At 46.0% G+C, this 26312-nt stretch overlaps 1 protein-coding gene and 1 non-coding gene across 2 annotated transcripts in view; one reads left to right on the forward strand and one right to left on the reverse strand.

Moving 5' to 3' along the window:
- The window catches only part of WWOX (WW domain containing oxidoreductase), an 897629-nt gene that overhangs the window by 411944 nt on the left and 459373 nt on the right, over window positions 1-26312 (forward strand). The window lies entirely within an intron of this gene.
- On the reverse strand, window positions 735-861 carry LOC112300882 (small nucleolar RNA SNORA31). Its single transcript, XR_002974429.2, has one exon. It is a non-coding gene; the product is annotated as a small nucleolar RNA SNORA31 (small nucleolar RNA).

Here is a 26312-nt window from a genome sequence, read left to right on the forward strand (position 1 = left end):
CCCTTGTCTAAAAGCCATGGGACCAGATGTGTTTCAGAAATCTTCAAATTTAGGAAGGTTGATATGCTGCATATCCTGTGCATTACACAGTTCGGTAACGTACAGCCCAGGGCCTGGCCTGAGGAATCTTTCTGTAATTAAAGTTTTGTTGGTGCACAGCTACACCCACTTGTTTACATGTTATCCATGGCTACTTGCAGCTACAGTGGCAGAGCTGAGTATGCAAGGCAGAGGCCACAAGCCCACAAAGCCTAAAATATTTACTACCTGGGTCTCTACAGAAAGTTTGCTAAACCTTGTATGATGTAACCCCTCTGGGGGCAGCACCTTGTAATTAAACACATGAATATCTCTGCATCGAAATGAGTGGACATTCACACTCAGTAGGTAAATAACTTAGACAGCTCTAGACAGCTTTGGCTACCAAACGGTTGTTGAAAGAACTTTCCATGTTCAGAACTTCTGGGCTCTCACAAGATCCCTTTCCACTGTGACATTGTTAGTAGACGCACAAAGCAGCAGGATGGTTTGCTTGCATGTCTACTCTTTCGTTGTTAGTAAAATCATGCTTGTCATGTATGCAACACATCTTTTGCTTTGGGTCCAGATGGCTGCCTTCAGGTTGGGACCCTGTGGCATCCCCTGTACCCTGGCTGAAGGGGAGGTGGCAGGCCCTCTGGGCCAGCATATTTATCTATCTATCTATCTCTCTATCATCTATCTATCTATCTTGCAGATGTAGTCCCCTATTCAATATGGGCCCCCACAAAGACAGAAAGTGCAGGGATTTTTTTTCTTTCGCATCCTGGTACAAACCAAAACAACAGCATCAGATCGTTCAAGGTCTGTCAGTAGTTGCGGTAACCACCCTATTTATGCCGTGTGTCCTGCCTGGCTTACTTCCTCATCATTCCTGCAGCTGGCCCTGTCAGTGTGAGTAGCTTGACTTCAGGGAAGCAAGTGGGTCTTTGTGCCAAATGGGACAGAAGTGCATGGGAGATAAAGGACCTACCCCTCTTAGTTCTGTTCCAGGGACTCCTTGATCCTGAGGCCAGATGAGGCAGGGTTGGGGTCTGGACAACAGGCTCCACCATGAAGTATTTTGTAGACATACCAGAAATAGTGCATAGTTGTCTTTTGATTGCATTCTTAGCTTTTTCTTCTCCATAGCTCTTTGTGATGCTCAGTTTAATTAGTCTACACCTGCTTACTAATCCCTTGCTCTGGGAGTTGTACACAGTTCTGCCCTAATCTTACTGGAAGGTGAGGCTAATGCACTTGTGATTCAGAAATAGGGGATGTGTGCCGAATTTGGGGATGGTCTTGTGTGATTCTAGCTGTAAGATCATTTTTTACAAGTTTTAGACTTGTAGTTAAATTTACATCCGGGGATTTCAACCGTTTTTGGAAGATGGTTATAACCATCTAAGTTATAACTTTATAGAAACAGGGCAAGGACTCCGCACTCCCTGGGTACTGTGTCTGTTGTTCGCTGGGGCAGAGCCACTCTAGAAGGTGCTAACAGGGAACCCCAAGCTGCAGGCCCCACTACAGGCCTCAGCCCTCCGAGTCATGGCCGCATTTTCTCCTTCGCCATGGCGCAGGACCTGATGCATGCAAAAATATGTGTGAAAGGAAATGAGGAAGAGAGGGATCAATTACTGTATTAGGAAATCAGTAGGTAACTCTCCTTCCAAAAAAACATTAGTTAGCTTCCTTACCCTACTCTAGAATTATCTGCCCTCTGTCTCATGGGCCCCCATGGCCCCCCAAAGCTGTGGGTGAGAGCTGTTCCCTGCTTTCTCCAGGTGTGTGTGCTCATGCCCATGCAGACATATGTACTCTCACACACAGAGCTTTTTTGAAGAAATTGTATGAGCAAGTAAAATGTTACTTGACGTTTGTCTTGTTTGAACAAGGGGCACATTTAAGATAGTGAACCCCATCTGAGGAGAGACAAAACCTGGCATGGTGATCTGGGCAGCCTCGCCAGATCTTTCTAACGTGTGCACCGCCAGATAAACAGTCTGGTGGCTTCGTTCAGTTCTCCCAGCTGACTGGTCAATTCAGTTCACAAAGTGGTCAGACTTGCGGCTTTGCTGATTGGCCCAATTATTGCATGAAATTGATCTGGTTATTGAGGAAGCTCTGTGCAGTGGCTCGGTGTGAACACAGGTGGCGCAAGTGAGCAGCTATGTGAAAAGGCCCCATGGATTTTGGGGGGTTGTGTTCTGTCTGCTCTGAGGTGGCGGCGAGAATCCCTAAAATGTGCTCCCAATAACCAACCTGGAAGTGAGCCCGCTGCTCACGCTCCTGCTCGCATAGTACTAGCACCTCCCCTGTGGGCCCCACCCCATCCTAAGTCCAGGACACCTGTGCACATGCCCAAACCGCACCCCGCACCCCGCACCCCGGTGCCGTTTCAGCACCGTGCCTCATATCTGAGGAACGGAGGAAATGTTTGTTTGCATGAAGCTGCCTTGCTACATTTCAACATTTCTGTCAAAATATTAATTGACCTTTGTATAGCACCTTCTCATTTGCATAGTGCTCATTGTTATAACAAACTGTGAGTCAGAAAGTATTTTTTAACCTTCATTTTATTATCATCATATCAATAACATTAACAGCTAGTATTTATTGAGCCCCAACTGAGCCTGACGTAATGTTCAGTACCACTCATGTATCACCTAATTAAATTTTTGTGACAAGCCTTTGGTGTATGACTCTCTACGTTCTGCCTTTGATGGAAGCTTGAAATGACTGGCCCAAGGCCACAGCGCAGGGCAGGGGCTCGAGTCCCAGTGCCCCTGACTCCACAGGCCTTGTCTAAGGTTTCTCAACAGAGAAACACTGAAGCGGTTCTCAAATTGGACCTTGTATTCGTTTCCCAGGGCAGCCACAATAAAGTACTGCAGGCTGGGTGGCTTAGAAGCAGAAAGTATTCTCTGGAGGCTGGAAGTCTGAAATCACGGGGGCAGCAGGGTGGTTTCCTCCGAGGCCTCTCTCCGTGCCTTGTAAATAGCCATCTTCTTCCTGTGTCTTCATCTGGTCTTCTCTCTCTGTCTGTGTTCTACCTCCTTTCTTATAAGGACACCAGCTGGATTAGAGCCCACCATTAGGACCTCATTTTACCTTATTTACCTCTTTCAAAGCTGTGTCTCCAAATACAGTCACATTCTCAGGTCCTAGAAGTTAGGACTTCAACATGTGAGTTTCGGAGGGTCACATTTCAGCCCAGTATCAGTGTTTAGTGCAGGAAAGAAATACAGAATTTCTTTAATCCTTGTCATATGCATAAAACCCTAGATAGAACTGAGGGGGGGGGGGAGAAAGTCTGGAGCCCCTTCCCCATGTCATGGGTTGGTCCATGATCGAATATTCAGCTGAGGAGCTTTGCGCTGGTGCCACAGGTTATGCCCGCTATGGATCTTGCCCCACGTAGAGGCCTGAGTTAGAGAGAAACACAACTCTCCATGGTGCTGCAGGTACAGAGGCCTGATCTAGGCTACTGTCATTGAAGGGCAAAGTCTGCTCACTTTTTGTAGAGGTTTCATATAAGTAGAACAGGGCACACACTTCACGTATGTACCTCGAGGAACTGGCACACTCACACGTGTAAGTGCCCAGCACACAGGACCACCGCAGTACCCCAGTGGCCCCTTCCAGCCACTGCTGCTCTGCAATTTCTAACCTCAGTTGTGTAGTTCCATTTGTAAATATAAAAGCAAAGAGGAACAATGGTTACAGTACAAAAATGAATGCCTTATCTTTCTCTGGAGTCTTGTAGGCCCAACTCTGCTCCTAATTAACCCCAGGACACTGCGAAGGACGATGAATCTGATGAATCTCTCATGGCAGCTTCCTCTTTTGTCAAATGCATGGAGACACTCTCTAGTTAATAATGAATTTAGAAAACTTAGACACACCACTGGTCAAGATGGTATATTTATTAGCTAATGGTGAAAATGACAAATGAAGAATATTACGTATACCTTTCACTCTCTGGAATGTGAAGTCAAAGGACCTGGTCTAACCAGGAAATATCGGGCTATTTAAATAAGGCATGTAGGAGGGATGGTTGTTAAGGGGCGAAAGGGGACAGACGGGGAGCTTTCTGCTAAGAACCTGTTTATTGCCCAGATTTGGAATCTCTGGGCGGCACCGCCAATCATTCAGGGTGCTCTGGTTTACAAGTTCACTGCACGCAGCCTTGTGTAGAACTTTCTACATAAACCAGAAGGAACTAGGGAGCTTGGGACTTTCAGGGCTCAAGCTTTGTCCCTGGAAGGGAGAACGTTGCTGCATCGACGGCAGAGGTGCCGTTGTCACGCATCTTCTCTAGACGAGACATAGACCTCAGGCAGTGTGGGACAGTTTCTTGGTCCCTGTCACCCGTATCCAGGACGCTTGTCTTCTGACAAGTTCGTATTTGTCACATTTTAATATGTATTGGTGTACTTGCTTCTTGATTCACTCGTACTGTGTAAGAATTGATTTTTGAGAAATATATTTAGATTTTTTTGCACATTCTTGAATTGGCTGACTGCATATTTGCATAGAAATAATCTTTAGTGAGCTCTACTTGCAACTGTGTCAAATTCATAAACATCCCCCCTCGGGTTTCTTTTTCTTTTTTTTTCATGTATCATGTCTGGGTCACCACACACAGCATTTATTTGGTTGGGATTTTGTTTTCAGCCATTTATTTGCCCAGATTGTGTTTCCAAATGTTATAGCATCTCACCATATTTTATTTCTTTACATTGCAATTTCAAAGCAAAATAATCCCGTTCAAAGCTTGTTTAAAGGCTCCTTCTGGTGAAGGTAAGCATGTGGTACAGAGCCTTTTACCTCCTATCTCTTCTCCCACTCCCCTCTCGGGCCACAATTTATCTTTGAAGACGCTGGGTAGAGCAGGCAAGGCAGAGTCCAGAAACCAGATGGTTTTCCCTCACACCTGTGAAAGTGCTGGGGTTCTGAAAAACGCTAAAGTTAATGGCCAGAGTAGGCCTGCCAAGCTCAATGGGATTCTACTTACCTGGCTTATAGTTCTGGCTCACTGAACTTTCCAGTTAATTCATGGCTACGTTTGTTCATGCCCACTCCCGTCCCCCTCCTCACTGGCACTCAAGCCCTTCTTGTGTGAGAGTCGCTTCACTTTCTCCCACATCTCCTTTCTCTCCTCGTCTCAGCCTCTCCCCTTCATCTCTCCTAGAGACTGACACCTCCTTCCTCCTTGATGTTGCTTATTCTTTCCCTCTTTCAGCTTCCATTTCTTCTTCTACCTAGATGTGTCCCTATTCTTCTTGTATCAAGAGGACTCTGAACTTGGCTTTTAGTGGCCAGCAAGTAGTATTTGATTATTTATTGTCCTCCTTGAACCTAGTGTGGTTCTGGTCTTTCAGACAGCTACTTACAGGTTTGCCTTTGAACCTGCCTTGCCTTTTCTTGCTACGCCCATGCTCCTGCTGTCCATGTTCACTGTTGCACTGGTTGAAGGAAGGAGGGTTTTGGTCGTCCAGTTGTTAGCTGTTTAAGTTTAACTGTACATTTTAAGCATACCTGCATTTTATTAATACCTGGCAGCAGCTAATTCTAGAAAAACCTTGAAAAAGAGGATTATTTGGAAAAATATGGGGCTCTATCTTTTTTCTCTCCCTCCTCCTTCTCCCCTGTACCTAGATTCTAAGCTCACACTCATAAATGAAGCAATTCTGACCATACTATGATGGCATTTTCTTGAGAAGTGAACCCCTGTATTTCCTTCCTTTGTTTGGCAGATGGACCCTAAGATGGGCCCCCCCTGGTATAAGTCCCTCCCCTTAAATGTGGGCAGAACCTGTGACTTGCTTCTAAGCAACAGAATGTGAAAAAGATGATGCGATGTCACTTCCTCCATTAGGCTACATTACATGGCAAAGGGAAGTGATTGTGCGATCTAATTAAGGTCCCAATTCGGTGATTTTCAGTTACTCAGAAGGGAGATCATCCTGGGTGGGTCTGACTTCAGTAAAAACCCTTACAGAGGGACTGACATCAGAAAGACTCTCGATTGGTGGCGTTGACGAAGTAAGCTGGAGATGGCCATGTGACAGGGGACTGCAGGGGGCTTCCAGGAGCTCAGCATGGCCCAAAGTGGACAGCAAGAAAGTGGGATGTTAGTCCTACAACCTCAAGGAAATACACTCTGCCAACAACCTGAAGGAGCTTAAAGGTGATGGCATTTCCCCAGCGAAGCCTCTGATGAGACCACAGCCCACCTGCGATCTGGATGTCAGCCTGGTGAGACCCTGAAATTAGAACCCAGCCAAGCAACACCCACACTTCTGATCCACTGAAACTCTAAGATAGTAATGGGTGTTGCTTTCAGCTGCTAAGTTTGTGATGATTTGTTACACAGCCATAGAAAATGAACACATTCTGAACTATAGAGATTTCACCTTTCTTTGATATTCTTCAGTCAGCAAGTTCTAAGTTGCTCACTGGGACTCAGAGGACCAACCAAGAAGATGATAACCCCATTATTAACATATTTTGTAGAAAACTCTATTTCTTTATGCCTTTCAACTATGAATTAAGAGGAAAATAGCATATAGGGCTGAGCTTCATATGGGTATTGAGACACACTCCCACTTAGAGACTCACCCATATATCCTAAGATGTCATCAAGAACAGCTCATATGGCCAGGATGTGGAACAGTCTTTCCTCCATACGTCACCTCGTGACTTACTGAGGAAAAGGAGGTGACTTCAAGGCCTAGGTCTCGCCGTCCCTTCTACTCTATAGATGAGGAAAGTAGGAATCCACATCATCTCCCAGGTAGAACTCACTATAAGTCCTCTGTCTTGAATTGCCTTGACCCGAGAGGTCATATGATTTCCATTAGATTACATCCACAGCAACCCAAGGGCAGAAGTGAAATGGAGCTGCACTTCTGAATTTCTGAAACCTTTTTGTATTTGTATATTTAGTTAATCTGGGATTTTGTTTTTGTGAGATTTTTTTTTTGGGGGGTGGGCAGTGGGAACCACCTTTCCCTTTGAGAATGCTCCTTGTGCAGCAGCCTTACCTTCTGACAAGGAGCTGTTTCTGAGGGCCAGGCCCGATGGGGCTGTGCTGTGTGGTGTTTCCTCTGCCTTCCATGCTCGCCCGGCCCTCAATAACTGTCTGTATGTTCCTTTTATCATCACCTCTGAAACAAGATGAAGAAACCAACAGTTTGCTTTAGAACACATTAACTTCTTTATCACATTAATACTGACTCATATCTTGTTTCCCACTTGCAGCGAGAAAACCGTTCACATATTTCCTTCTCAGGACAATATCTTTAATAGCTTCTGTGTGTTTCCTATTTTTGGCTGTTTCTGTATAAACAGACTAATCTAATAGCATGCTGAACCATCTAACTTGGCAGAAATTCAGAAAATCACTCATTTCTATGGCAAGCCGAGATGCCAGGAAGGGGGGTGGAACCCTCACTTTCATTGCAGAAAGATTTTTCTTAAAGTTGTCTTTCATGAACATAATATGTCTATCACTCAGAATTCTCTAGCACCCTGCCTGGGAATTATTTATTGGAGAAAGGCACAATGGTGAACAAGAAAGTATCATTCCCCATACAATTTCTGGCTTGAATTTGTTTGCTTAAAGGAACTGAATTGTGTGAACACAGTTTTGAATGCTGGGAAAGGTAGCATTCACCTCTAGGACACTTTCCATGGAGCCTAAAAGGTGAGAACATCATGGCCCCTTGCACAGCCTGGCTACTGACCCCACCAGCCCCGCATGCCGTCTGTGTCCCTGGAACAGGAGCCTGACTTTGGAAGGTGTGCCTGCTGACATCTGAAGACACCCCCACCTCCTTTGATTTGTTGCAGACCCCAAGTGGGCTAAATACTTGGCTCCCACTTCTGAGCTACTAAGCATTGCTGGGGAACATCACAAATCACGCTGATGGAGCCACTGACAGCTCAGCTCTATGGGGTCAGCTGCAGTTTGACCCTTAATCTGGGGTAATCACCATCCCTTCTCTGGGCCCCATGCCTTGCTCATCCCCTGGGGCCTGTACCCCTGGGACTTGTGTGCCCCCCTTCCAAGGGTAACTGGGACCCTGAATCTCCCTATTCAAAGAATCCCCAATCCACCTCTAGAATGGTATATGCTTTTCTATATTCTGTTCTTTTACTTTATTTAGCACACATATTTATTTTATTTTTAAATAGTCTTTATCTTTTGAATTTTTTTTAGATTTACAAAAAAAATCGAGGCAATGATACACAGTCGTCCTATTATTAACATCTTACATTATTTGGTTCATGTATTACAATTACAGAATGAATATTAATATATTCTTAACTAAAGACTATAGTTTATACAGATTTCCTGTGTTTTTCCTAATGACTTCTTCCTATTCTAGGATCCCACACTGCATTTAGTCATCATGTCCCCTTAGACTTGTCTGGGCCACGGCCGTTTCTCAGACTCTCCTTGTTTCTGATGGCTTTTGAGGAGTGCGCGTGGTTGGGGATGATGCAAGATGCCCCGGTGATGGAGCTTATCTGGTTTGTTCTCATGATTAGATTGGGGTTATGGGTTCCAGAGGAGAAGACACAGAAGTGAATCGCATCGTATCAAGGGCAGTGCTATCAGTGTGATTGTCACCATGACGTTGACCTTTTCCACTGGCTGGGGTGGTATTTGTCACACGTCTCCACTGTAGTCACTCTTTTCCCATCCATTGCATCCTCTTCTCTTTGGGGGGACATTTCTGTGTGCAGACCACTCCTGAGTAAGGATTTGTGTTCTCACTTCTTGTAGGGGGAGTATCTATGTAAACTATTTGGAATTCTTCTGCTTGAGGGATTTGTCTCTTCTCCCCACTTATCTATTTTTATCAGTGTGGGCTCATGGATATTTACTTCCTCCTTTAGGTTATGATCCAATTCTGCTTTATTTTATTGCCCAGGTGGTTTGGCCATGAAGAGCTCTTTCCATTGACTCCCAAGTCCTTTAGACACGTGGCCATCGTGGCAAGGTCTATTTTCATTTCCTTCTTTGTTTTGGTTTGTTCCTCCTTTCTCCTCCGCCCCATTCCACACACATACCCAAAGGGCAGCATGTTGCCATGATTCCTGGTATTTCAGTGAAACTGTTATCTCTTTTATGAAAAGCCACTCTGGAGCAGTTAGGAGTGTGGGTGAGTTTTCTCTCTCATTTAACATTTTACTGTACATAATTTAGGGACCCGATAGGCACTCTCTTTCTTAGCACATTTGTCATCATTCTTCCTGAGAGGATGAACCTTAGAATCTGGTTGACCACACAGCCAGGTCCCAAAGTCCTAAATAAGGCGGGCTGTCCAAAAATACTCAGCCAGGGGAAGACCTGAGTCCTGATGCTGGCTCAGTCCCCATCTTGGGCATCTCTGCTTGACCTGTGTCCTCTCTGCACCCTACTTTCTTCACTGTCATAGTGAGGGGGTTGCCCTGGCTGGCCTCCAAGGTTCCTTCACATTCTGATGTTCTGTGATACTATGAATCTTTGAGTAATCACTCCAGATGCCAAAAAGAAGTCACAAATGCGACCACATGTATTCTGTTGGAAATTTTGGTAAAATCAATGGAGGAAAGGGGAGAAACAGGAGAAAGAAGCAGAACTGGACTCATTAAAGGCAAGAAGAAGAATGAATGTGGGGTAGGAGCTGGGAAGAGAACAATAATTAACAAGGACAAAATAAAAATAACCTTGATGCTAATCCCTTTGGAAAGTCTGGAACAAATAATTAAATACATAATTTCTGAAGTTTTAGGAAAGTGAGGTCCATGAAGCAAACATGGGTGTCATCTCTTTTAACTCTATTTTACTTTCAAAAATCTTACTGGACAGGTAAAAGGTACAGAGTATATAGTTATTCCAGATATGTTGGGCTTAGACACCTTTGACAAACATGATGTTCAGATCAAGGGAGGCGAACAGGATGAAGATGTAAGAAGCTCCAGCTTTTTGAAGGCTCATGAAAAGGTAGCAAATGGTTGTCTTGCAGTGGAATGAATGTCCACACACAGGGTTTGTGTCCTTTGCTGGAGATGCAAAGCAAAGGTTGGGTGCTTTGACTACCAGGCATGGTTGCTGACTAAGGATTGCCACTCTGGGTAGAGGGTGTGACTGGGTAAGTACTAAGGCTCCCCCTCCTGTCTGAGTCTGTGGTGCTCACATTTCCTGTAGGTTCTCTCTCTCTCTCTCTTTTTTTTTTTAGTTCAATGATTTGGAATCCCAGCCTCCATCAGAAACCCTTCTGTTTGCTTAAAATCCAGATCCCCAGGCCCTATGTGGACACTCTAATGCAATTGGTCCGGGGGGGTGTGGGCTGCAGGTGCGGGATCTGCATTTCTGTCTCACTCCGCAGGTGGTTCTGTGCAAACTTGGAGCTGAGCAGCACCCTTCTAACAGGATTGCCAACTCCTTAAGAATAAGAGCTGTATTTTCTTCCTTTTTTGTATGCCTCTCCATGCAAGGATAATTACACAGAATAAGTGCAGAAATGCTCGTTGATGGATTTTTTCCAGCAATTTTTTTAGCTCTCTTTGTCTGGAACTTTGCAAAATAAACACCACGGTTGCCCCGTGCTTTGTGAGTAGCATGCTAGAATGGAATTTTACTCTTTTACATTGGGAGTTAATTTCTTGGTTTCAACTGAATTCAGAAAGGAAGAGGGTAAATCCTTGGAAATGTATGAATGTTGATGCTGAGGACTGGCCAGGTGCTTCCCTTCCGGCTGGTTCCACAAGGGGTCCAGAGGCAGGCTGTTTTGAACCTCCCATTAGTGATGGCTTCAGCCCCTCCTCACTGTACATTTGTCTTGCAAGGGGCATATTTAGGGGATGCTTTCATTCTATTTTATCTGCAGAATTACTTTCCACTCAGAGGTCTTTTGTATAAGTATTCCCTTGAACCCATTCCAAAAAGTGGATTTTTAACCCAATAGACCATAACTGCAGTGTTTTATCGTGCATACATATTTCAAAATGTGAATGTAAGTAGATTTAGCAAAGTTAAAATAAAATTAAAACTTTTCAAAGGGCACCACTGCTTGCTTTTCCATGGTGGGCTTTTCCCTTTGGGGTTCTTATGCCATTTAAAAGGCTCTAAACACAAGAAGGTATTTTCACTTGTGTCTTTTTTTTTAATCCTCACCCAAGAATATATTTATTGATTTTAGAGAGAGAGGAGAGGAGAGAGAGAGAAACATTGATGTGCGAGAGGAACATCCATCAGTTGCCTTCCATATGCTCTCTGACCTGAGATTGAACCCACAATCTAGGTTGTGCCTTGAGTGGGGATCCAACCCACAACCTTTTGGTGTATGGGATGACGCTCCAACCAGATGAGCCGCCTGTCCAGGGCTTTTTTTCCCCACAAGGGCAGGGTACAGAAAACACTGGTGAGCTTTGGCCTTCCCCTGTCTCCTGGCAGCCCACTTGGTAGCGATGTGATGAATTCTGAACCTGTGAGTTGGTGCCATTTATAGCAGTGTGGTCAGAGAGATTCTGAACCCGCATCTTGTTTACCCTCTTGCCTCTCTTGAAATCCCTTCCTCAAGGGGAAGTTAGAATCATTTATCTAAAATAGAAATCTGTTCTTACCATTACCCTATTCTCCACACCCTGCTTAATCCCTTCACTGGCTCTCCATTTCCCTTGGGATGAAAACCAAAATCCTCATCTGACCCTGCAAGGCCTCTGCCTATCTGCAACCTTCTCTCACCCCACTCCTCCTCCCCTTCTTACCCCTCCACTCCTGTCACTGGGCCTTTGCATATGCTGCTGACTCTGCCTGGAATCCTCTTCTCTTCCAGCTTTAGCTAATGAGTTCTTTCTCATCCTTTGATGTTCAACTGAATCATCATTTTCAACAACTGGCAAAGTTATTTTGTCTCTCTAAGCTGTGTTTTCTTCTCTGCACAATGGGGTTAATAGCTACCTCTATCTTCTTACTGGATATTTTGGAAGGAAGTGAGGAATAACTGATGCTGCTCACTAAAGCACTCAACATAGTTCTAGACACACAGTAGGTTATTATGTCTGAGTATTAGCAGCTACTACTGAGCTGGTCTGCAACCCGTTCCCTTAAGTCCATTTTTTGGATCCTCCTGCTCCTCCTCCTATAGTTGTTATTTATGTATTTTGAGGGTGCATGGGAGCAGGTCAGACCAGATCGAGAAAGGGAGAGGCAAAGGAGGGAGGTGTCGGCAAAGCACTGGAAGACCCTTCCTTCCCTCAATGCTACAGCCTGAATGAATGCCCTTCCCCCCAAATTCATGTGTTGAAAGTCTAATTTCTAAAGATAATGGTATTTAATCCCTCACCCTGGAGGCCTAAGGAAGGATGGTAGGCGGACCTGGATCTGGGCCACACTGCCTTAGATCCTGACTCTGGGACCTCTGAGACAACTCATCTGGAAAGAAGGACAGGGCTTCTGAAGTACTGTGCCTGACCTGACAAGAGGGGAGACAAAATCGCTTCAAATGGGTCATTATGTACTGAATTGTGTTCCATCCAAATTCGTATGTCTAAAGCCCTAACCCCTGATGTCATAGTCTTTGGAAGCACGGCCTTTGGGGAGCTGATTAGGTTTAGATGCCATGACTAGAGTGGGATTGGTGTCCTTGTAAGAAAAGGAGGACGGATGTCTGTCTGTCTCTGTCTCTCTCTCGCTCTTCCGCCCCCTACCGCCCCCCCCACCCCCCCATTGCTCCACGCATGAGGAGAAGCCACGTGAGGACATGCCTGTAGGCAGCCTTCTTCAGGCCAAGAAGACAGCTCTCACCACACACTGAAATCTGTGGGCACACCTTGATCTTACACGTCCCGGCCTCGGGAACGATGAGAAACAAATGTCTGCTGTTTGAGGCACCCAGGCTGTGGTGTTTTGTCACAGCAGCCAAGCAAAGACACAGGGTTAGTGCTGTATACTTTGAAGTATTAGAAGTTGCACACCTGGGTTCATATCCTGGGTGGGCCTCTTATTTTCTGGGCCTTGCACAAGTCACTCATCCTCTCTAAGCCTCAGTTTCTTCATCTACAGAATGGGGGGTATTAACAGTTGCTTCCTCAGAGAGTTGGGGGGATTAGGTGCTGGCAGTGCTCGTGCAGTTCTGAGCTAGCACCCTCAGCATCACCCATCAACGTCGTCATCATCAACGTCAACATTGTGATCATTAGTATTGGCATCCTTGCCATTGTCAAGAGCACCAGGTGCCTGTTTGCCCTTGGCCTGGGTACCATGTTGGAATAACTGTCAGTGGCAGGCGTGCACAAAACTCAGGAGTTGACCTTTCCTCACAGGCATCAGTGGCAACCTCTTTACAGAAAAAAATGCTTGGGAAACCAGGTCACAGAGGAAAGTGCCTCTTATTGTACAGAGCCGAGAGGTCTGCCGAGGAAGTGCAGAGGGAGCCTGGCCTAATTGCACTGATAATACAATCCTGTAACTCATTCTGCCAACACGAAGGTGGATGGACGGTCCCCATCCTGGCTGCCGAACGTTGCCCGTGTTTTCCTAGGAGAGACATTGGCACTCCAGACGTGATTAAAATGCCTTGGACAGGCCCTTGCTATTAAGAGTTTGTGGCTCCGGTTTAATAAAAGATAGTACATTAAAATGGAAACATGTTATTATTGATAAGGACTAGACACGATATAGGCCAGATTAAAGCTCTGATAATACAAAATGCAAGGGAAAGAAGCCACGGGTTATCGAATACCTACTATGCACTGATTGCTCTGCTGGACACTGAGGGACACACAGAATACCACGTGCCTTCGAATAAAGTCTGTCCTGATATATTAATATATTTAATTATCAGACTTTCAGCATTAAAGAAGATTACAATAGAGGCATCCAGTTGGTTGGGGAATAGTTACTGCAAATGATACGCTCTTTTGAATAAAGCGATACTGACTTAATGAGGTTTTGCTGTGTATTATTTTTCTTGATAGAAAATGGAGTGACTGTTCCCCTCCCCCACCATCCTCAGTCCTTGTGCTCACTAGTAATGGACCTCTTCTGTCGCTCATGGGGACTTTAAAAATTTAAATGAATGGATATTTCAGCCTCAAGTTTCTGGAATTTTAAGAGGGTCTAAAAGGCATGTGCTCAATGACCAAGGCATGCACACAGAAACAGGCAGCTTAGCTAGGAAAGTAAAAATAGAGAGGAGTATCCCCACCTTCCCTGGGTTGTGCTTTTGTTTTTGGAAGAGGATCAGGGAGTATTCAACCTCTGGTTAATTTGCTCCCTCATTTGAAGAATCTCTAAGAGCAGCCTGAGGGCCTGTATGCTGGGGAGGGTTCCTTATCTGGCTGCAGGCTGGTGTGGTTTAGACTCCTTCCCCTCGTCTGCCCAGTTTCAGATGGGCAAGTGCCTGTTTCAGACAGGCCGACAGTTTGATCCAGCCAGCACCTGTCCATCCAGAGCCCAGCAAGAAAGCTGGAATAATAAAAAATAAATTGCACACATTGAGCGCCCACCCCGCCTCCCACATTTTCTACTCCTGCTCACATAACCCTGTGGTGATAAGTATTCCTGCCTCCTCATTAAAGATGAGGCTTTAAACAGCCCTAGCCACGGGTCCATGGTCATGTTACTCATCAGTGGCCCACCTGGCATTTGGAATCAGGTCTCTCTGGAACTTTCTATGGAATCACACTTCCTTAGTCCCTGACCTCATTGTCATAACAAAGAAACAAAGAAAAGGGGCCTGGGTGGGTGGTTTTCTGGGTGCCCCTTGGGAAAAGGCACAGAATAAGGCACACAGTTGGTGCTCAAACCCTTCTGTTTGACAAGAAATTCAAGCACTTTGGAGAGGGCTGGTGCCAAAATGGAGTGATGGGTGGGGGACCGGCAGCCTAGCCAATGTTCTCCCAGCCCAGGGCCAACTACAGTGCGTGTCTCCCTGCCCCATCCCCAACCCCACCTATAGGAGCTCTGTAGTTTGTATCAGCACCCATGAACTGCCCCTCCCCATGCCTGGTTCTACCTGGCATGGTAGAGGGCATGGGTAGGGAGTCACTTTCAAGCTAGTCATCTGTGTCTATGCAGTTTGATTTATACCCCCCACCCCCTCAATGCAATGCTGGCTTGCAGAATCCACTTGTCTCCTGGATGTCCATATGCCCACCCCAAAGCAAGCCAAGCTTTTAGAATAACTGCCCAGTACCAAGCTCTACCCTCAGCACTTTGCAAACATTTCACAGGACAATTTTAAAAACAGGAAGGTACTGCTGCTTTTCCCATTTTACAGATAAGCCAACCAAGGCCTGGAGGGGTTAGTGACCTGCCCACCTGTCCTTGGTAACCAGGGATAAAGTCAGGATTTGAACCCAAGCGGTGGGCTCAGGAGTTTGTCTTTGTATGTTTAAACCTCCGTGCTCAGTTGCCTAGCTTTGTCGCCTCCCCTCTTGGGTCAGCTTTCCTTCCCCTACCCAGCCCTTCCCCTACCATCATTTTTTTTTTTCCTGTGCAAACAGCCTTGGAAAGACCCAGCCTGCCAGCCTTGGGTTCTGATAAGATCTGGCTTGTGCTCCCTTTGTCGGTCCTGAACCTGCCTTTCTGAATGGCCCTGTTAATTGCAATTGACTCTCATAGAATGTGGATGGCAGTGCTACTTGACACCAACTAATGCCTCTGACTTTTCCTCAGTGGCCCCAGCAGCAGACTGGAGCGGATGGGAGAGGGGGTCAGAGGAGGGAGTGGGAGAGGGGTCAGAGGTGAGATAGAGCACTTTTGATTCCAATAAAATACATTAGAGCATTAGAGCTTCTGTTTGTCAAGGTTCACATGCTCGCTCTCTCTCTCTCTCTCCTCCCCCCCTTTGGGAGGGGATGTTATCATTTCTAGGAATTCACAGTAAAATGAGAAATGATTAGGAGATTTCACCGTTGTAGCTCCTGTGAAGACTCAGGACTTTTTTCTTTTTATTATTTTTTCCATTTCCTAGCTTTAGGGCTAAGCATGAAAAAAGATCTTTGAAGCATAAAACCTGAACGATGAGTCTAAAGCAAGAGAATTAAGCCCTACAGAGAGCAGGTAGCAGGAGCTTGGTTTTCTGCAGGCCTACTAAGCATTGACCCTGCTTTCCTTTTATAATCTCCTGCAGTCCTATGTGGGGGCATATAAAGCCCACTTTAGAGGTAGAAAAACTGAGGCTAAAAGACTGGCTGGCTCTCCAGTGCTCAGCCATCCTCGTTCTGTTTCATCGTCCTGGGGAAGAAACTCTGAACCACCAGCTTGTGCGCTTCAGCTACTTTGGATAGGAAGACGCGCAGGGCCCTCTGCACACGCTCAAGCCTGGTGGGCCTCCTTCCCCGAGACAGGCACCGCGCTCACACGTTCCCACGCATTGTCTCTTAGGGACGTCTGAGTTCAGATTATCCTGTTTCACAGGTGAGAAAGCTGAGGTGCACAGAAAAAGGAGGGAAAGTGCCCAAGGTCACAGAGTTGGTTCATCACTAAAGTGGGGATAAACCCAGGGCTGGTTTAAGATGACTGGGCAGAAGAGGTGGGGTTGGGGGAGAGACCTCCAAACTGCGGGTCTGTCTGCGACGGGTCTGGGTGGGGGGGTCTGGTGTCGACTGTGGAGGGACTCTTCAGGGAAGCATTTGGGGATCACAGTTTGTTTCCATTTTAATTGCCACATAGTGCTGGGGCAGATCACAGCTTGTGACCACCCAGCCAGGGGAGTAACATGGCATTGCTGGCAAACAAAGCCGTGTCACTTCCATTTGGCTGAGGGCTTCAAAACACAGACAAATGAACAAAGTTAAAAATGATTCCCAGGAGGCAGGTGGAGAGTTTCTCTAAAGTCACAAGCATGAGCTTCACTAACAAATGAGTTAACATCGTTTAAGGGATAGTTCACTTAAAAGTCCAGATTTTTGACTTCTCTTGCAATATCAGAATACAACCAAAGGCCAGCCATTCTGGGTTAGAATTCTGTCAGGCAGAATTGGCAGAAGGGTGGTGGGGTGGGCAAGGGGAGACTGCCCCCCTAGAGGGGATGAGGGCTCCCAGGTCCCATAGTCCTAATTCATCTGCTTCTGCCATGTCTGACACCTGCCTGGCCCCTCAGGCTTTTGAGTGCCCGGTGCCTGGAATGGAATGAAGAGGGACTTCAGAGCAGAAAGAACCACCAGCTGCTTACCGTCTCTGAGCTGAGCATTAGTTTTCTCAGCTGTTAAGTGGCCCGGCTGAGACCCCCCTCCCCCACATGACTGCTATAGGGTGAACAATGCCAGCCGGTGCAAAGTCCTTTAGTAAGCTCTCAAGGAATTATCATAGCTGCTATTGAATGTGCCCCCCACATCCCTTCCTTCAGGGTAAAAGCATGAAAACCATGAAGCTCAGAGGGACGGAGGGAGGCAGGCTGCTTTCCTGAATAGGTGCCTTCTCCCAAACCTTCCTTTTCCTTGGATTTCTGAATGACCCCTGTTGAAAACAAAGCTTTTCACACCTTTGCTTATTTTTTTCAGGTGTCAGGGTCCCCCAGGGGATTTTCCTGAAGGAAAAGGCAGGGGTGCCCACATCCCAAACCACAATTGAATGCAAATATGACAATAGGACCCATCCCAGGTAGAAAAAAGCTCCCGTTTAATTAAAAGCCTGGAAGGACAGACCCTTTAATTGCTGCACTTGTAGTGTCAGGGCTATCAATATTGGTGCCTCTTTCATTAATAAACTGGCAAGTCAGAGAGCTGCAGGAGTGGGAACCCCTCCCCCACCCCCTCTCGCACCCCAAGCTCTCCTTAATCAAAGGCAGCCTCGATCAAACAGGAAAAGAACATGTAAATCAGCTGCATTAATTCTGCCAGCCCTAAATAGGTAGAAGGAAGGGAAAATGAAAGGGAGCCTTCATCCGTTCCCCTTGCAGATGCCCCTGCTGTCTGTGAACCCAAGCAAGAGGTAGTTAAACGGCCCCGCAGATTGCGAGTGACTCGGGGAATGCCTGGGTTTATGTATGGATTAGCACAGTGATAGACCCTGAGTAGCAAAGACGAAGACTAATTACCTGACAGAGCTCCCCTCCACTCGCCTGGGTCATTGAAATTAATTTCTGCTTTCAGGCTTGGCAGAAAGCAGCTGCAGAATTTCAGTTCAATACTCAAATTAACGGGGAGCCGAAATTATTTCTCTGCACGGGCAGTATTAGAGGAGTGGGTTACCAAATAGATCTTGATCGCGGACACCAAAGAAAGGATTATTCCTCCCTTTTCATCAAGAGCCCAGGTCCTTGCAAAGTGCAAAGGAAGGTGGTGGCGGGGTGGGGGTGCAGGGGAGAGACAACAGTCAAATTGTTGGAGAGTTAACACTCCAGTGCTGTGTTAAATTGGGTGTGATGTACCTGTGTGGGAGACCTCCTGCCCCCCAAACAATTTACAGTTTCTCTCCATTTAACAAAAACATTAAATTACATGAATGGCCCTTTCCTATATAACCAAATCAAAATTCCTAATCAAGGGCTACCTGTGAATATCTATTCTACAGCGTTCCATGTTGTCAGGGTAAAGCAATGGGTGGAAAGGGGAGAGAGAAGAGGGGGAAGAAGTCATAGGTCACATTTGAACCTAGGGCTTTGGTCTCTGAGTTCATCTTTCTGTGGCTTCCTGTTGCCTTTCTTTCTTTGCTCCAAGTCCCTCTCATTGTTTCTTTGTCTCCGGCTATCCTGCTTCCATATCAGCCTCGGTAGGGTCCATCAACTGTGTCGAACACCATCTGCTTGCTCCAGGTGAAGTTCAGTGCTGCCCTGGCCCCCAGCTCTCACCTCACTTGTCTCTGTGATTTTTCTGCCACCAGGACCCACCTGATGGGTGAGACTCATGGGCAAGCTAAGTCCCCATATTCTTGCCATGGACTCTGCTAGCTAAGGCAGCTGTGGGTCCATGGCCAGTTCTCACTCTGACCACTATTTCTTTTGCTCCTTCTGAGATTGGTTCCACATTGGGGTGCATCAGTGGGCAATCCTAGGTGTGGGGCCCATTCATCACAGATGCAGGAAAAACATCTCTTTCCTAACTCTGCCCAGCCCCTTAGGGTCAGCACATAGTTTAACAGTCAACCAAAATCGGGAATCCTACTGTCTGTATACAAATTATGACCCTCCTCCTACTAGGTGTAGAACTGTGGGATTATTGCTATAATGGACCTACTATTACAATTATTCATAGCCATATCTGGCATTTTTAATGCCTAAGAACTCAAAAGAAAACATGTATTAGAATAGGAATAGTTGCCGTATACCAACTACTTACCATGTGCCAAGCACGCTCTTATTTGTCTAAAAAAATAAATAAAATTAACCTTGGTGAGGTCTTCTGAACTGTGAAACTGAGGGTCTGACCAGCACAAACACCCCACAGCCAGTTCGGGGGCGGGGCAGGGCAGGGACTCGAGCCCTGGTCTCTGTGCCTCCAAGCCCTTAGAGTACCCGTGTGCCCGTTTGTGCTCCGTGATTCACCCAGTAGTAGCGGTTAGGCCCCTTCTAACATGTCCATCCTTAAACCTGTGACCTCGAGGCAGATGACTTCCACATCTCATTACCACTCCCCTGAGCCCCAAGCCCCCGGTGGGATAGGGAGGTTAATCAGCCACGCACTGAATCTGCTTATAAGGCTGTTTCATGTACAATTTTTATATCTTGGCTCCTAATAATGGTCCCATTATAAATGATTGTCTCACTATGATATACTGGTTCCTTGCCTTCTAGGAACTGATTTAAAAGGAAGCCCCGGACTTTTTGTGCCCATAGAGTTTTTCATATTGCTTTTTGCTTGCTCAGCAGCTAAAGTGGTAGGGGGGACCAGCCCCCCCTCCAAAAATTATTTTCTTCCCAGCATGAGGAAGTTGTCATAATTAGTAGCCTCCAACTTACCTGATATCTTCATACTATTTCTGAAAAAAATTACTCCTTCCTACCGTTCCCATATCCCCCTCCTCCCCGACCCCTCGCCACCCGGCTTCTGATCTGACAGGAAGTGCCAGTGGACAGATGCTCACCCCTGGGTCTGTCACCTCTCTCTTCTGTGCAAGCAGAACATTTTAATTATTTCTAGGGTGACTTGAGGGAAAAGGTTATAAGGAGTATATAGCATTAGGGATTGTATTTGCAAACCAAAATCCTCAGGCGTATGTATCCAACAAATATTTATTTATTTAGTGCCTGTTATGGGCCTGGCATATGAACGCATGGCTGGATACCGCAGGACTGCATGTACGAGAAGAAGGCACATCCAGGAAGTCTGGAATGCATGTTATGAATCTAAATAAGCACATATTGGAATTACTAAGGAAAATTGTACTTGGTGGAATTCTTTGTGCTAGTTATTATTAACATATGGAAGAGCTTCTGTTTTAGTCCTCAATGAGTTTAAAATCAGGGAAATTATTAAAGAATGCTTTGTTCCTTCCAAAGTCGGGTTCATTAAATATTTAAAATGCTTTAAATTCTCCTCTGGACATCAAGGCTAAGCAATGTACGTTCCAGCCACAGTGATCTTCTTGCTGTTCTCAGGGCACGTCAACCACTTTCCTACCCCAGGGTTTTCCATGTTTTGTCTCCTCTCCTGCCACTATCTTCCTCCCACCCTTGGTATGGCTATCTCCTCTTCATCCCTTAGCACTCAGTATAAATGCTTCTCAAAGAGGCCACTTCTAACAGTCTGCATTAGTTTCCTATTGCTGCTGTAACAAATGACCACAAATGTGGTGGCTTAAATACCAATGTATTCTCTCACCATTCTGGACGTTAAAAGTCCAAAATGGGTCTCACAGGGCTGACGTCACGGTGTTGGCAGGGCTCGGTTTCTTCTGGAGGCTCTGAGGGAGGCTCTGCTGCAGTTTCTAGGGGCTGCTTGTACTCCTTGGCCCACGGTCCTCTTCCTGTCTCCCATTTTCACATCTGGCCTTGTTGCCAATGTAAATCTCTGGCTCTGCTCCTCCTGTCTGGCTTTTCCATCTTTTTAGGATCTTTGTGATTCCATTGGGCCCACCTGGGTAATCCAGCATATTCTCCCCAACTCAAGTACCTTAACTTATTTATATCTGCCAAGTCCCGTTTGCCATGTAAAGTAACATAGTCACAGGTTGCAGGGGTCTGAACGTGGTCATCATGTGGCACCATTATTCTTTCTGCCTGCCACACTGCCCCTCCATTCTCTGTCTGAGCCTTTAGTTCCTTAGCCTTATAACACTGCAATAACTTGTATATTTAAAATTTTATTATATCCGGGTATATAATTGGTTCAGGCTCCACTGGATCTGTGTATTCAGAAGATGTCATCGCGAATCTCTCTCTGCCCCTTTTTGCCCAGCTTTGTCCTGTGTTGACTGGGGAACTTTCTTCCCTGATAATGGCAAAGCCAGCTGCACCTTTAGGATGGAAAGCCCCAGTGTCAAAACCAGGAGTTGACCAGTTGACCCTCATTGCCCTCCCATCCAAGTACTGACCAGGCCTGACCCTGCTTAGCTTCCAAGATCAGACGAGATCGGGCATGTTCAGGGTGGTATGGCCATAGACAACCTTCTTGGTCTAGTTGGGGTGCATCCTTGAATCAGTATGTAGAACTGATCAGACGCATGCAAGCCATGTGCCACTATGAATGGGGGTTGGGAGGGAGCTGTTTCCCAAGGCATCGGGGTGTTTTATTGTAAAAGCAAATGAATACTGGCCAGGCACACACAAAGGACGTGGAATAACCGCCCTGTAAAGTATTGCTTAAACTCTTCTCTCACTTTGAAGAGTAGCTGCTTATTCCAATTTCTTCTGTCTTTCTACACATTTATGTCATTACACAAACAAGCACCTGATCATATGATAATGGTCCCTTTTCACTCTACTGTATAAGGAAATCTTTCGCAAAGCATCTTTGGGTCTGTTCGGAAGAGAGGGGACTCCAGCCTGCTTTGTGCCAGGCACTGTTCTGGGCCTAATCTCCACCCCTCACGCCTCCACTGCCAGCATCCTGTGAGGGCGGGCATAATCCTCCCCGCCTTACCAAATAGTAGCTGCCACTTCAGGAGTGCACACAAGGGCCAGCGCTTCCCATGTTCCTGAAAACGGTCCTCAGCATGACTCAGGATGTCCTGCCTGGTTAGCAGCAGATGCAGGGTTTAAACCCTCACTCCCAAACAGAAGCTTCTAAAAAAGGAGCTTTTAAAACAGAGCCAAAAATGTGTTAGCTACCGCTGGTGACGTCGAACTGAGTATTTCTGCCTTTTTAGGACACCAGGCCTTTTTCCCTCCAACTCTAAAAAGCGAGAGGTTTTTCACTGCTGTTTTTCTCAGAAGCAACATTAGTAATCACTTTGGAGGAAATTTTATACAAACGGTGGGTGAGCTTTTCTTTTTCATTTGCTTTAGCTTAGTCTTTTCCATTATTCATTGGGCTTTTTGAACCCTCCTATCTGTACACCATATTTATTCTTACTCACCCAGAATAGGTGTGTGGAGAACATGAAGCCAGAGAGAAAATCAGTCAGACAGGAATTATGTTGCAAGATGACTGATAAATTACCACCTCCCAGGAGTTGTATGAAAAATAGCTATTTCCTTAGGACGTCAAAGCACCTTTTTCCTCACTAATTCACGTATGTCCCTACACAAAGGCCCTTGTAACAGGGAATCGGTTTCTAGACTGTGTGGGTCCTTCTGGGAACATGATGCCCTTGTCCTAAGCAGCACTGATGGGTGGTGCCTGTTTACCTGCAGCCAGCCTGTTCCTCTGCACACACTGCGTTAGCTAAGTGTCTCCCTCACAGTTGGTTTGGTGGACAGCTCTGGGGTAAACAGTCCCTGGTCATCAGATGCTCTTGCTAATGAGAGATTGAATGTACAACCAGACAATGCCTGGAGCATGTTTGCCCGCAACCTCTACAGCAGCCAGCCCGGGAAGCCAAACCACAGCCTCTGCAGCACTCAACCAGAAATGTCCAGAACATGGTCAGCAACACCCAGCTGCCCTCACTTGTGTACCCGCTTCCAACTCAGGACAAGCCAGAGAAATCAATCACACACGATGCCCTGCTTCTAGTTAACCCAATTCCAGCTTCCCTGTGCCAACAGCCTCTAACAGGAACACACCGGAAGTCTTCCCTTTTTTCATTATAAAACTTTCCCTCTCACCTGCCTACATTTGAGTGTCTGCCAAACACACCTGATGGTGGCTGACTCCCCTGCTGTAACAGTCTTTGAGTAAATGGCCTCTGTTCTCACTTGGGTGGCCTTGGTTTATTGTGATGTTAGCTTTGCACTAAGTTCTTTTTTTTCACACTACTCTTCCCCTGTACGTCAATGCGTACCATGACTCATCTTCCCCACCTCTTAGTTTTCTCCTCTCTCATCTGGCCTTCTCTTACAGCTCTGCCCACTTTTGACCTTGGCTAAAATAATTTGTTACTGTCATTGCGTTGTTATTTTGTGCGTTGGTGTCTAAGATGGGCCCGGTGTAGTCACTCATCATTTTGTTTAACCGTTAGAGAAATCTCACAAATACAGTCTTAGCCCCCAGTTCACAGGTCTGGTTAATGGACAGTCCGAAGAAGTAAGTGGCCTTGGCTCTCCAGGGTGATAAGCCACAGCAGCAAGGGAAGATCCACACTCTGTCTGTGGTTGAATCTCAGGTCCTGGTGCCATTTTCATCTACCTATCTTCTCTAACTCCAGTTCCCGGAAGGGCAGGTTCTGTTGTAATTTACCTGTGCTTCCCTCTCAGCAGCTAGAGGCCAGGAGGACTGACTTAAAAGTCTGAGGAAGAAGGGAGGATAGAGGACGAAGAAGAAAAAAACAGGAAGAATGAATCCACATTAAGAAAAGAAAAAGTGTTTGTCTAAGTCCCCTTAAAAGGATCTTACTTTGCCTTGGCTGGTGTGGCTTTGTGGATTGAAAGCCCGCCTGTGAACTTGAAGGTCACTCGTTTGACTCCGAGTCAGGGCACATGCGTGAGAGAGGCAACCAACTGGTGTTTCTCTCCCTCTCTTCCTCCCTCTCTTCCCCTTTCTCTAAAAGTAAATGAATAAAATCTTTTTAAAAAGATTAAAAGGGTCTTATTTTTCCTTTTAATAGATTATTAAATACAGTGACCATATTGTTTCTCTAATTTCTTCCAGACATACTTGGAAGATGAAAAGGTTTATATTTTTGCCCAGCACTCTTTTTGACTTTTAGAAGAGCACACTCGTATCTGTAAATATACGTGTAATTTCTTCCTTAAAGTCCATAAGCTGGAGACGCCACCCCCATCGCAGATGAACACAGGCCCAGTTTTGTCACCTGCATGAAACTGGGTCCTGGTATCCTGCTTCTCACTGCCGTTCGCCATGGTGGCAGCCTGTTCGTGAGGCGTTTAATATTCTCCCAATGACAGCCAGAATCTAAAGCCTCAGTGGTATGAATCCGGGATAGCCACGTTCAAATACATTTTTCATGTATAGGTAGTTCACTCTAGTCTTTGAAATTGTGCAATTAGCATATGTTGTCATAGTGATGTATTTATTATAATGGAGGTGTTCTCGGGAAACCAGATTTAATAGTTTTAAATCAGAGGCCAACATGGACCTTTAGGAATTCCACGCGCAGTAAATTTTACGCCTGGTGAAAGGTTATGGAATGGGTTTCCCTGCCACATCCCCCCGTCTCACAAATCTCAACTGGCCGACCAAAGTTCCACTGTGGGTTCTTGGGACCTGGCCACCCGATGCAGAAAGAAAACGGCAGAGTTTAGATCGTCATCTGTACGACACACCTTGTACTGTAAAAGGAGTGGGGGAAAGCGGGATGGCTGCTGGGTTTCTATCCTAACCCCTTGAAAAAATGCCACCTCCCGAATGGAGAATCTCACAGCCTGGAACTGAAGGGAATCTGGCTTTTCTGGCATTCAGCTGATTGCTCCTTGACTGCTAAAGCCATTGCCCATCTGTTTAGCTATCACATTCACATGGGAGTTGGACCCTGCCCCCATCCAGGGCCTGGGTATCCAGCATCTCTCAGTTTACATTATCAGGATCCCATGAAGGCTCTTATGTTACAAGCTCCAAAGTGACACCATGGTGTGCCATCTTTACTTAAACTGCTCCGTTTCACCTGTGTGCTCCTCAGCATGCTTAAACAGGAAAGGTGAATGAGAGAGGGAGGGAGAGAGCGAGAGAGAGAGCGAGAGAGACAGAGAGAGACAGAGAGAGGCAGGCCAAGGTATTGGAAGGCTGTGGTTCCTTTGTGTCTGTAGAGAAGATATAAAGATTGAATTAAACTCTTAAACTATCTGTGGCTTTCAGGTTGACTCTAAGCAGCTATCCAGTGTCTTACTCAGGCAAGAGAACAGCCCCCTGTAGGCAGGGACAGAGCTCACCTGCCCAGACCATGTCCCTCTGCCACCACTTCAGGTGCTCAGCATCAGTGTTTGGCTGAAGAATGTAGCTGCAGCTTCCCCAAACCCTGAAGGAGAACCTCTTCAGTTATCAAAGAGCAAATGCTTTGGAATCAGACACAGCTGAGTATGAATCTGGGTTCTACCAGACTGATTGGTGGGACTCATAATGAGCCTCACTCTTTCTGAGCCTTACTTTTTTCATCTCTAGGATGGGGGGAGTATTGTTAGCTATCACCCTAAGGAGTTAGATATAGCATAGGTAAAATGGCTGGCAGAGTGCCGGGTGCAGAGATGGTCACTGTTAGCCACTGATTTATTACTATGATTATTTTCTGCCAAGATCAGGTATAAGATGAATGTATTATTGGCTTTCCTGGGACTGTTTTAAAGGAAGTTATCTATAAGCCTTCATGATAAGCCAGGTGTCTAGAAGACAGCTTGAGAGCAAGGCTCCGGGTTGCTGAAAAACCTGTTGGGGAGCTGTGTCCCATGCACACCAGATGCAATCGTGGACACTACAAAGGGCTGTGAAGAAACCCTAATAAATCACACAGGCCCGACAGCAGCTCACCGTCCTCCCAAGTGCTCTGGGCACAGTCATTCTCAACCCGTGTGGGGTTTCCTGCGTGTTACCTACTCAGCTGCTGCCATCGTCAGCTCCCAGCCAAGAGCCCCCCACCCTCCAGGACTCAAGGTTTAGCTTGCTGAGGAATTGGGTGCTGGGGAAAAGATGTAGATTGTGATTTCTCTGTGATAAATAGAGCTAGTAGATAATCAAGTAGTTTTTATACATGTATATATTTTTATTAGATTGTGGATTTCTTAATTTTTCTTAACAATGACTTGAGTAAATGATTTGACTGGACTCAGGAATGAACCTGAGTTGACTTGTTT

This window comes from Desmodus rotundus, chromosome 12, assembly GCF_022682495.2.
Source record: "Desmodus rotundus isolate HL8 chromosome 12, HLdesRot8A.1, whole genome shotgun sequence".
NCBI lineage: Eukaryota > Metazoa > Chordata > Mammalia > Chiroptera > Phyllostomidae > Desmodus > Desmodus rotundus.